This window comes from Corylus avellana, chromosome 4 (assembly GCF_965113065.1).
Source record: "Corylus avellana chromosome 4, dhCorAvel1.hap1.2, whole genome shotgun sequence".
NCBI classification, from domain to species: Eukaryota; Viridiplantae; Streptophyta; class Magnoliopsida; order Fagales; family Betulaceae; genus Corylus; species Corylus avellana.
Window position 1 is genome coordinate 22,324,517 of NC_142493.1, and position 11,340 is coordinate 22,335,856.

The window sequence follows — 11,340 nt, forward strand, 5'->3', positions numbered from 1 at the left end:
CTCTCTCGGCCGAAGTACTCATTCCTCAATTTTTTTTTTATTTCGTTGTGTTATTTATTTATTTTTTTCTCTCTGTGATTCCAACCTTCAACTTAAAGGCTCAAAACTTCCATCACCCAAGGTAAGTTTTCGCACCTTATTCTTTTCAGATTTGGTTTAGAATCAAATTCTAGGTTGTGAATGTTGAGCTCCAAAGTGCTATTCTGAATTGCTTGATTGCTTGATTGGTATTGATAATTCTTTCTCTCTCATATGATTGTAGCAAAATACATAAACTATGATGTACTTAGGAATGGGTTACTCATCTTCACATGTGTTTTCCATGCCCACATCTTTATGCATACCATATGTTTGATAAAATGCATCAAAGATTCATTTTTGCAATTTTGCTACATTTCTTTAATTAAATTGCTCTAGTTCAATATTTTGGTCTTTAGATGTTGGTTGGGATGTCCCTAGGCAAGGTATTTTCATTATTCATGAACTCTTCTCATAATGTTATAATCAATACCTCAATGCCTATCACATGTTCGATTGAATGTCTAAATGAAATCTTTTTGCATTTATCTCAGTTTTTCTTCTTGAAATAAGTTATTTTTGTTGTGTTCAACAATTATAATCTGTTTATGGTGCATATACCTCATTTGTGAGATCACATGCTTCATATCATATCATTGTTTTGACAAAATGACTACTTCAAGTAATTTGTGCTATTATTTTGCCATTTACTTCCTTCTTTGGGGTGTGACTGCAGAAAATGGTGTATCCAATGTCGGAATCCACACCTAAATGGTGTATCCAATGTCGGAATCCACACCTAGGAGGAAGCGCACTCGAGAAGAAAAATCAATCCTACAAGACAAAATTCTGACACACAACATTGTGATTGAACGTGGAGTGGATCAAAATGATCTTCGAGTTGAACCCTTTCGGTTCATTTATGAGATATTCCAGGCCAATCAATGGACATCTCTGTTCGTTCCTGTTAATGCATACACTCGGTCAGTTCGAGAATTCTACTACAACATCGAAGATATTGACTTGGTTGGTGACCCGTCATTCAAGACCAAGGTCTTCGGGAAAACTCTCACTATCACTCCTGAGTTGATAAGTGAAGTTACTGGGATTCCATTAACGAATGAGAAGCCGATTCCATTTCTGGAGATCGATCCATAACCAACTAAAGCTGAAATCATGGCGGTTCTTAATCCAAGTAGGGAGCTTGTATGGGACGAAGACAAGAACAAAGTTCTCATTGGATATGTGCGGGCTCCAGAGAGGCTGTTAACATGGATTGTGCTGCAAAATATCTGGGGAATATCTCGAAATAGTCATGTGACCATTGAACGAGAAATAATGATATATGGCATCATTAACCATGTTGAGTTCTGTTTATGTACTCATATGGTGTTGACAATGATTGAGCTTCATGAAGATCATTCTATTGCCTTACCATATGGCGGCCTCATCACAAAGATCTTGCAAGCCACATTGCCTAAAATTGCTGCAAATGAACATATGGAATCTCCTAAAGGTTACTTTGGAAAAGCAACAGTGATGAAGTCCAATGGCCAACTTCATAGGCTTCCTGCTCCAGCTGACCATGCTCCTCCAATCGTTCAAGATCCTTCAGCTGCGTCCTCCTCGAGATCATCAAATGTTTCCAGTCAATTAAATAAAATAATTGACTTACTTCAAGCTCAAGGCCAAAGCATCGAAGCTATCAACAAACGCCTGACGACTTTGGAGCAAGATGTGAAGCAAATCAAGGACAGTTTTTGGCAAGACTAATTTTTTTTTTTTTTTTTTTTTGCTTTGCTTACAAATCAAATGTCATTATGTGATGGGACTATTTTTGTTTAGTGTGTCTACTGATTTCAAAATTAATGGGTTGGTTGTTTTTTCCTTTAACTCTAGAATTCCATTTTTTTTTTGTGCTTCCTTTTGTCCTTCAGAGACAAAAAAGGGGAGTTGATGTGTCATTTTCATATATAATTTTTTGTCCCCGAATGGCCAAAGGGGGAGTTTGTTAGTTTATGGTTTGACACATTCGGTTTGCATGTAATTTGTTGAAAATGAGCACCTCAGCATTTCCAGAAAGCCGGATTCTAGAAGGCCCTGTTCAGACCACCAGAAGCCAGGTCCGGACCCAATATCCAGCAAACACACTTTGAAGGGCCTGTCCGGACCTTCAGAAGCCGGGTCCGGACACAATTTCCAGTAAGTCAAATGTGAAGGGCCTGTCTGGACCGTCAGAAGCCGGGTCCGGACACTATATCCAGCAAGCTATTTTTGAGGGGCATGTCCGGACTGCCAGAAGCTGGGTTCTGACCCAATTTCCAGCAAGCTGCTTTTGAGGGGCATGTCCCGACCGCCAGAAGCTGGGTCCGGACCCAATTTCCAGCAAGCCCATTTTGCATGGCCTGTCCGGACACATGACTTGGCTGTCCGGACACCACGTGGTTACGCATATGTAACCCTAGCCATGCCCGGACACCCACTTATCCCTGTCTGGACATGGCTGCTAAATTTATGTTTTATGTTCTATTTAAACAATCTATTTTGCCTAACATAGGTACGTATTTTGAGAGCTAAAACAGAGAGCTTAGAGAGAGATATTGTTCTAGTTTATGGGAGTAAAGATTAAATACGTGAAGCCAATCGGAGTTATGGTGAAAGGAAATCTTATAGAAGAATTGTGCCAGATGTTCTGGAAAGGGCTACTGCGGTAGAAGTCAAGTGGGTTGCTTGTCGTGTGCAAGGAAGAGTCAATTGCAAAGGTTTTGTAATTCTTCTTGTATTCCTTATTCTTCTTATAGTGGATTGATTTTCTAGGTTTGGCTGCCCCGGAGAGGTTTTACATTTAGAGAGTTCTCTAAATGGTTTCATCTTCGTAACCAAATATCTGTGTTCTTGAATTTCATTACATATCTGTATTTGGTTGAATATTAACTATTATGTTAGATCTTATTCCGGTTAATATTTGTAAAACACCTAGACATTTGAATAGGTGTCTTTTGGAGTCATATATAGAATTTTCAATATATATCTGTGTGTGTGTGTGTGTGTGTGTCTAATCGAGGTTGGATAGGTGTTGTTCAACCTTAATGCTCTTCACTAATATGTCATTGACCTAAACCTCCACTATACGATATTGCTTGCCAGCTAAATATTCCCAAGGGAGAGCAACAAAATGCAGAGCTCCTCACAACTGCTGATAAAGCTCAATCTCACATATATAGTAAGGAATTAATATTTGACTGAGAACCCATGAGCACCTTAATTTAGATATAATCTTTCCAGTCAAAGTAATTGGCAACTCATCTTCTCAATTTGGGACTAATTTTTTAGGGCGTCACAATTTCCTCTACTCAAATCCTTGACGTCTTTGGCATGGCCACTTGGTGTTATTAGGTTGCTCTAATGCCCTATGAAATGACTTAGGTAAAGCACTAGCAAGATTTGCGCTCTTACTCCAAAATAATTAGTCAAGTTGCAATTAAAGCTCCTTAAAATTACTTATAGGGCTGTAAATAAATAGAGTTGTTCATGAATAAGCTCGGGCTTAGTGTGGCTTCTATAAGCTCGCATAACTTCATATTAATTATTTTAATAATATCAATTTTAACGTGTTAATGAGAATATGTTAAGTATTTAAAAGTATAAAAATGAATTCTAGATATAGGTTGAATTATCGTAATTATGAGTCTTGATATAAATACTTGTGTATGTGTGTACATGAGTGGGTTTATGTGTATATAGTATATACTTACTATAAGATAAACATATAAACTCAAGATTCGATTGTTTAAGATTCGAGTTAATTTATCTAATCACTCAAATAATTAAATAACTAATAATAAGTATGAATTTACACGACATTAAAAATTAAAAGTTACGATACGTTGGGAATTATCCCATTCAACCCATCCAATTGGTTGTGGGCCTCTAGACCAGCAACGGGGCCCCTGCCCAGGAAGAAAGACCCTCAAGATCTATTTATTATGGAAAGGGCCATCGAGTATTCCAAGAGCAATCACCGGAACAAACACTTCCCGGGATTGTCAGGTACTCCTAATACGAGCATCTCCCGAGTATCCCTGCTACTCCAACATGAAAGATCACCAAAGTATCACGTATTCCAGCGACAAAGTTTTATTAAGAATCAATCTCTGATTTACCGGGATTGAATTCCCTACAAACTTGGTAAAAATATTAGACCCAGTTATATGAGAAAAGAAATCTGAATCCAAATATGATAGCAATTCCCAGTCCAAATCAAGCTCCATGACTCAAAATTCAAGTCAAGGTAGAAGATCGATCGACCCCAAGTTGGAATATACTTCTTAGCCTATAAATAGGTCCATACACATATATAAACTCTAGACTGAATTATCCTACATTACACAGTTTACACTGATATTATTCAAAACTCTAACTTAGATATCAGAGGGAGATCACGCCTAGTATGGTCTCTTATTTTGTAGGAATCAAGAAGTCAGATTGGAGCGCAGAAGACAGACCGCATACCTACATCTACCTCGAAGGGCCTGTCAATCACACTGGACAAGAAACTGTACTAACACGATATTTACTTTTATATATGGAGGAGTAGATTATTTGAGTAGCTCATGAATAAGCTTGAGCTCATTGAAAAAATGAATGAGTAGAGCTTGAACCAATTATTTAGCTCACTTGAGCTCGGCTTGTGTTTGAAAAAAATTAAACAAACCAAACTTGAACATTTAATACTCGGCTCGATTCAAATCAATTACATCCATACCTATGAAGCCCAGTATCAAGGAACTAATGTGAAAGTTAACACCCATGAACACCTTTAATCCTTTATAATATTCCCACTCAATGTAGGCAATTCATCTCTCAATGTGGTACTAACTTGGGTGTCACAAGTTGTCAATGCCAAAGCCTTATGGACTTAATTAATCTTAGCTTAATATTAAGGCGACTTCCCTTTAAAATTATAGACTAGTGTCTGTCTAGTAGCTATTTGTCATTGATATTTCGGGCTTGTTCGAGATTGTGTTTGTCCTGTTTGGGTTTGTATTATCGAGCTCGAGTTCGGGTAAAGCTAAAACTAAGCGTGTTATCGAACAGATTGATTTATTTACGGCCCTAAATATTAGCAACCATAGTGTTGTGGTGAATAAGTAAATTAATTAATCTTTTTATTTTTAATATATAAAATGCTAATTAGTAAATAAATAAATATATAAAATATACGAGGACAATCCCAATCGGATATGAATGAGTCGTACCTGTACTTATATCCCTTGAAATAGTCCAGATGAGCGAGTAATGCAAGCCCCTCCATATATAATTACCTTTAATATATACAGACACTTAAAGTCTTTCCACCGTCATTCAAGTCTCTGGCCCAATATTTAACCTACGACAATTTCAAGGTTAGGTTTGATGATTTTAAATTAATTATTACAGAATACATATGGAGACAAATGAATTTAATAATTTAAAATTTTTTTAAAAAATAACAATATATATATATATATATATATATATATATATATATATATATATATATATATATATAATTTCAACATTTCTTGTTACTTTTCCACTGCATGTGTTCTAATTAATATGTGACACAGATAAAGTTTTTCTCTAAATTGGGTTGGAAGAATTTTTCTTCAACCTAGTCTATAAAAGTGACATGTGTTCTTTTTTTTAGTAGCATGTGAAATGCACATAGAGGTGTTAAATGAGCAAGCCATTCACGAGCGAGCTCAAGATCGGCTCGTATAAGCTCGACTTGTGCTCGACTCAATTATTAAATGAGACATTTCCTGAACACAAATACTAGCTCAAATATTAAACGAAGCAAACTCAGTTCGACTCGGTTAGACTCGTGAGCAGCTTATATAAAGCTCGAATTAGTAGTTATTCACATAGTTGCTCATCCTAATATTAAAAATTGATGATTTTTTTTTTTCCCCAATATCATCCTTTTATTATAAAATGATGCATATCCTCTCTCTTCGAAACCAAACGTCTTTCTATCTTGACTCAGGCTCCATACTTGGCTAGCCAGGTTAAGCAAGATGCTCATATGCAAGCTTGCTTCTTGAGCCGTTTAAGAGTACTTGAAGTTTAAATCTATAATAAAAATAAATAAATTAAAGATGGCTCGACTTATTATGAGATCGAGCTCGACCTCGTTTTTTTGGCTCATCCTTAAGCTCGGCTCGAGCTCGAGTAAATTTAAACTGTCCAAGCCTAAACAAGATAAGCTTGCTCAAGTTCGGCTCATTTACACCCCTTCATGCATATGAGTTTTTAATAAAATTTATTCCAACTTTGTTCATGTTGTTAGTTCTTGTGTTGGCTTAATTCAGTTCCAAAATGCAGAGGCTACTGTTTACGAGCTCAAACACTGATATAGAATGCTCAGAATCCAATCTTCACCGTTCATAATGTAGATTCATGTGTTATGAACGTCCCTGCAAAATTTCAGCTCAATCGGACCACAAACGCCCATCGATCGGGGCTGTTGATCAAGACTGGACAGCATTTCCAAAATGCTGTTTCACCCATGTCCGGACATGCCTTCCCCGGGTCCGGACCTCATTTCCAGAAACTCAAATTTTGCTCCGCAAAGCCGTGTCCGGACAGCCCATTAACATGTCCGGACACCCCGTAAGTTTGAGGCCCAAAAACGTGATTTTAAGTGGTTTAAGTCTAGGGTTTTGTCGGGGGTATATATACATCATTATAGAAGATAGAAGTACGAATTTTCACCCCCAGAGACTTCGTGTGAGGCTGTGCTTGAGTGATTATTTTGTTGTGAGCCAAATTGATTCCTCTTAGAGGATTTTTGTTAGTATTGATTGTGTGCTTAATTGAAGTCTATCGGAAGGGTCCGATAAAGGAGAATCACGTTGAAGAAGATTGTGAGCGAGGAGACAAGTTGGAGGCTTGTCGATCTTACAGAGTCAAGGTCTTGCAAAGGGTTGTAAGTGTTCCTAGTGTCTGTAATCTCTGGATAATCTTTTGATAGTGATTTCCTGGGTTTGGCTGCCCCGGAGAGGTTTTACTTTTAGAACGTTTTCTAAAAGGTTTCCTCTTCGTCACCAAAATCTTTGTGTGTGATTATTCATATTTTGGTGAATGTTTGTTTTGATATATATCTGTTAATTCCGCATAAAATTGTGATATTTATCTATTTAGAATTTTTCACATGTTATTAAAAAAAATGTGATTCTCACATATTTAAGGAACACATGTCATTTTTATAGACTAGGTTGAAGGAAATTCTCCCAACTCAGTTTGAAAAAAAACTTTGTCCATAATTTCTCTAGTATTTGATATTAACTTTAAAAGAACATATATATATATGCCCAAAAACAAAGTTTGTCACGCACATTAATTGGTAATATCACCTTTATTTCACATATGACGATAAAACAGAAAATGAATAAATTAGGATATTTGATCAAAACTTAGAGAATCAAATAAAAACAATCATATATATATACTTCAAGAATAACATTAAAATTTCTAACACAAAACTTAAAAGCCAAAACATAACTTTTTAGGAAAAGAAGAGAAGACAACAAAGTTTGACTACTTACCATTTTAATAATGAGAAATGCCCAACTGCATGCATTTAATTGCAGGAGGAGCCAGTTCAAACACGTACTACGATCGAGAATATATTATTATATATTGTACATAAAAGAAAAGAATGTTCAAAGTATATCGAAGAAGAACTTGTCGTATTTCATGGAGCGTGCGAGTGGCAGGCAACGCGTTAATGAATTAATAGATCAGTGACCCAGACAAAGTGGTCAATGTATAAATTGATGGGATACCATTCGGCTTTTTCTCCATTATCTTCATTCTCATCCATCTCCACTCCCTTTTGCCTGAAACAAACTAGAAGCTCAAAGTAATTAGATCGATCAATGGCGGCAGCAATGGTTAACAAGATGATGAGTTGGATGAGAAATTCAAACAAGAATGCTGCTGTTTTGCTGCTTATCTTTCTGTTTCTCAGCAGCTCTACCTCAACCTGCAATATATGTGTTTGTGTGTGTAAATTGTGTTTATATAAAATAAAAGCATAGAACTCTTACATCTAATTTCATCGCATCACAAATATACAATAATATAACTAACTAGCACAAATGAGAAGTTGACTATTTTTCAAAAAATAAAAGATAAAACAATAAAAATAAAATAAAAATAAAAACAACAATAACAACAACAACCTTTGAGCATGAACTCTTTTTCCTAACAATCTCTGAAAGTCCCAAAATAACAAGGAGAATGCTAGGAGTCGAGTCAAACAATGTTGCAATCATAAATGATGTTGAAACTGAAAATTCTAAAACGACTCCAATTATCACCTACTCACACGTCTAGGAGTTTTACAGAAAATATCCAGAAAACAGATCTAACTTAGCAGTTAAAAAATCAACCAAATACTGATATGAAATATGCAATCAAGAACACAGAAATTTGGTTACGAAGAGGAAACCATTTAGAGAACTCTCTAAATGTAAAACCTCTCCGGGGCAGCCAAACCCAGGAAATCAATTCACTATATAGAAGAATAAAGAATACACGAAGAATAACAAAACCTTTGACTCTTCCTTGCACACGACAAGTGACCCACTTGACTTCTACCTCAGTAGCCCTTTCCAGAACATCTGGAACGATTCTTCTAAAAGACTTCCTTTCACCGGAACTCCGATTGGCTTCATGTATTTTCTCTTCAACAATAATCTAGAACAAATTCTCTCACTCTAAGCACCCTGATTTTGCTCAATAAAATACGTACGTATAAATGTAGCAAAATCGTGTTTAAATAGAAAATAACCCTAATAAGTCAGCCAGGTCCGGACCCTGCAGATCTGAGGTCCGGACAGGCCTCATAAAATGCACTTTCGGGAAATGGGGTCCGGACCCTGCTTCTGGAGGTCCGGACCCTGCTTGAAAAATCAAGTTTCTGGAAATGGGGTCCGGACCCTGATTCTGGAGGTCCGGACCCGGCCTGTCCAGTCTTCATCAACAACTCCGATCGATCGGCGTTTGTGGTCCGATTGAGCTGAAATTTTGCAGGGATGTTCATAACACATGAATCTACATTATGAACGGTGGAGATTAGATTCTGAGCATTCTATATCAGTGTTTGAGCCGTGAACAGTAGCATCTGCATTTTGGAACTGAATTAAGCCAACACAAGAACTAACAAACTCCCCCTTTGGCAATTCAGTGACAAAACCAAAATGTCGAGCCAATCCCATCATCTCCCCATATTTACTCCCCCTTTTTGTCACAGAATGACAAAAGGTCTTCATGTTTCCTGAAACACTTCACAAAATACATCAAGGCATATGTGGAACAAGAAGACATAAATAAAACTCATGATAAAAAAAATGACGTAGAATGCGTGATTATAAAGAAACATCAGCAAAACTCCCCCTCAATGTATGACTCAATTAACAACAGGAAACTGAAAATGCAAAGCATGTTTCTCCCCCTTTAAAAGTTAAATGAACACACATGATAACACATCAATGACTCATGTATTGCACAATGAATATCCAAAAGCTTTCCTTGATGGATTTCACATCTTTCATCCCGAGGAGGATGCAGCTGGAGAATCTTGAGCAAGTGGAGGCGCCTACTTAGCTGGAGCGTGAAGTCGAAGTTGGGCATTTGACTTCATCATAGTTGCTTTTCCAAAGTAACCTTCAGGAGCTTCCATATGTTCATTTGCAGCAATTTTTGGCAAAGTGGCGTGCAAATTCTTCGTAATGAGAGCGCCAATGGAACACAATTGCAAAACTGAGTCTTTGAGGCAATTTATCAAACACGTGAGAGGCAAAGAAAATTCATCCGTGAACAGTCCATGGCAAACTAAGGAACCCATCCCCAAATACATGATAGATGATGTATTGTGCAACAGCCATGTGAGATAGAAAGAATGGCCAATAAGAATCAAACAGATAAGCAATTCGGAATCGCACAATTAAACCCAAACATTCACATATTGCAATTTGAAATCAAATCGAAAAGGAATAATGGAAGAAGCATACCTTGGATGATACCAAAGTGTTGAGCCTTTAAGAAACGAAATCACCGAGAAAGAAAGAAAAAAAATGAATTTTTTTTTTTTTTTTTTTTAAAAAAAAACAAAACACCAAAAAAAAACTTGTATAGATAAGCAATAGATCATGCATGCCCGTATGAATATCTGAACAATTCGGAGTGATCAACAAGCTACACTTACACCGTAAATGTACCATATGCATGACACAACCTTGGTCTGTGAATGCAGTCAAGTAGGCAATAATCAGAAATCTCATGTGATGGTGTAGTGTGTGAGTACTCCCATTAACTAAGATTTCATCAATGAAAGGTAAATTTAGGCAGACATTTTGTAAAGGAAGACCAGCAGTCTGATTCTAACCACAGTAAAACCTTATAATGTTAGGACCTAGATTCCCTCATCCGATACACTCCCCCTGAGATTGATCATTTTCTTTTACCATGTCCTTTAGTAATCATCTATTTCCGCAATGATTTGATCACTGATTCTTTCTTTAGGGACAGACAGAAGCAAAATGAAATCATCTGAGCTTATTTTATGCCCTTTTTTTTTTTTTTTTTTTGGAAAATGGTGGAATTTTTTGGAGCTAGGTTCAACTAACGAGTTGGTCAAGTGGCAAGATTCTACACTGCCTATCTTCCAAACAAAATGTTTTCTCCAAATTTCCAAACATATAACAAAAATCTAAACCTAATGGGGGCAAAAAGTGCACAATTTCGAACATGAGAAAAACTGACTCTTACTCCTTTAACAGTCTTCAGAAAAACAAGGTATATCAGAAACATATGGAGCAATAGATGTAAATTGCAGAAATATTGACCCCACTCATATGTAAAATATTCATTTGAGCACAAGACATGAGAAACTGAGTATCTAACAATTAAAACAATCTAAAAGAATAAAAAATAATCAAAGAAAATAAAAACAAAGCAAACAAAAATTAAGAAAAAAAATGCCCTAGAACAGCTATAGACAAATATCAATATGCTCAATTTCTAGGCATGGTCTATGTGCCCACCTAATCTAGGTGAGTCCATTACCATTCCCCCTCAATGGGTGAATGGTATTAATCTTCTTGACCCAAACTTTCTTCACATCAGGGACAACTGTGTGACTCTTATCCAAGACATCTAACCGTGTTACTACGTCTCTCATCATGTTGAATAATTTCTCATAACTATTTCTAGAATTGAAATATTCTCTTTTAGGCTCATGACTGTTAAGCTGAAAACACTTAGGACGAATAT

At 36.5% G+C, this 11,340-nt stretch overlaps 1 pseudogene; it reads left to right on the forward strand.

Annotated features, from left to right (window-relative positions):
* The first annotated feature begins 801 nt into the window (after positions 1-801).
* Positions 802-1,791, forward strand: LOC148586459 (uncharacterized; annotated as a pseudogene).
* The last annotated feature ends 9,549 nt before the right edge of the window (positions 1,792-11,340 follow it).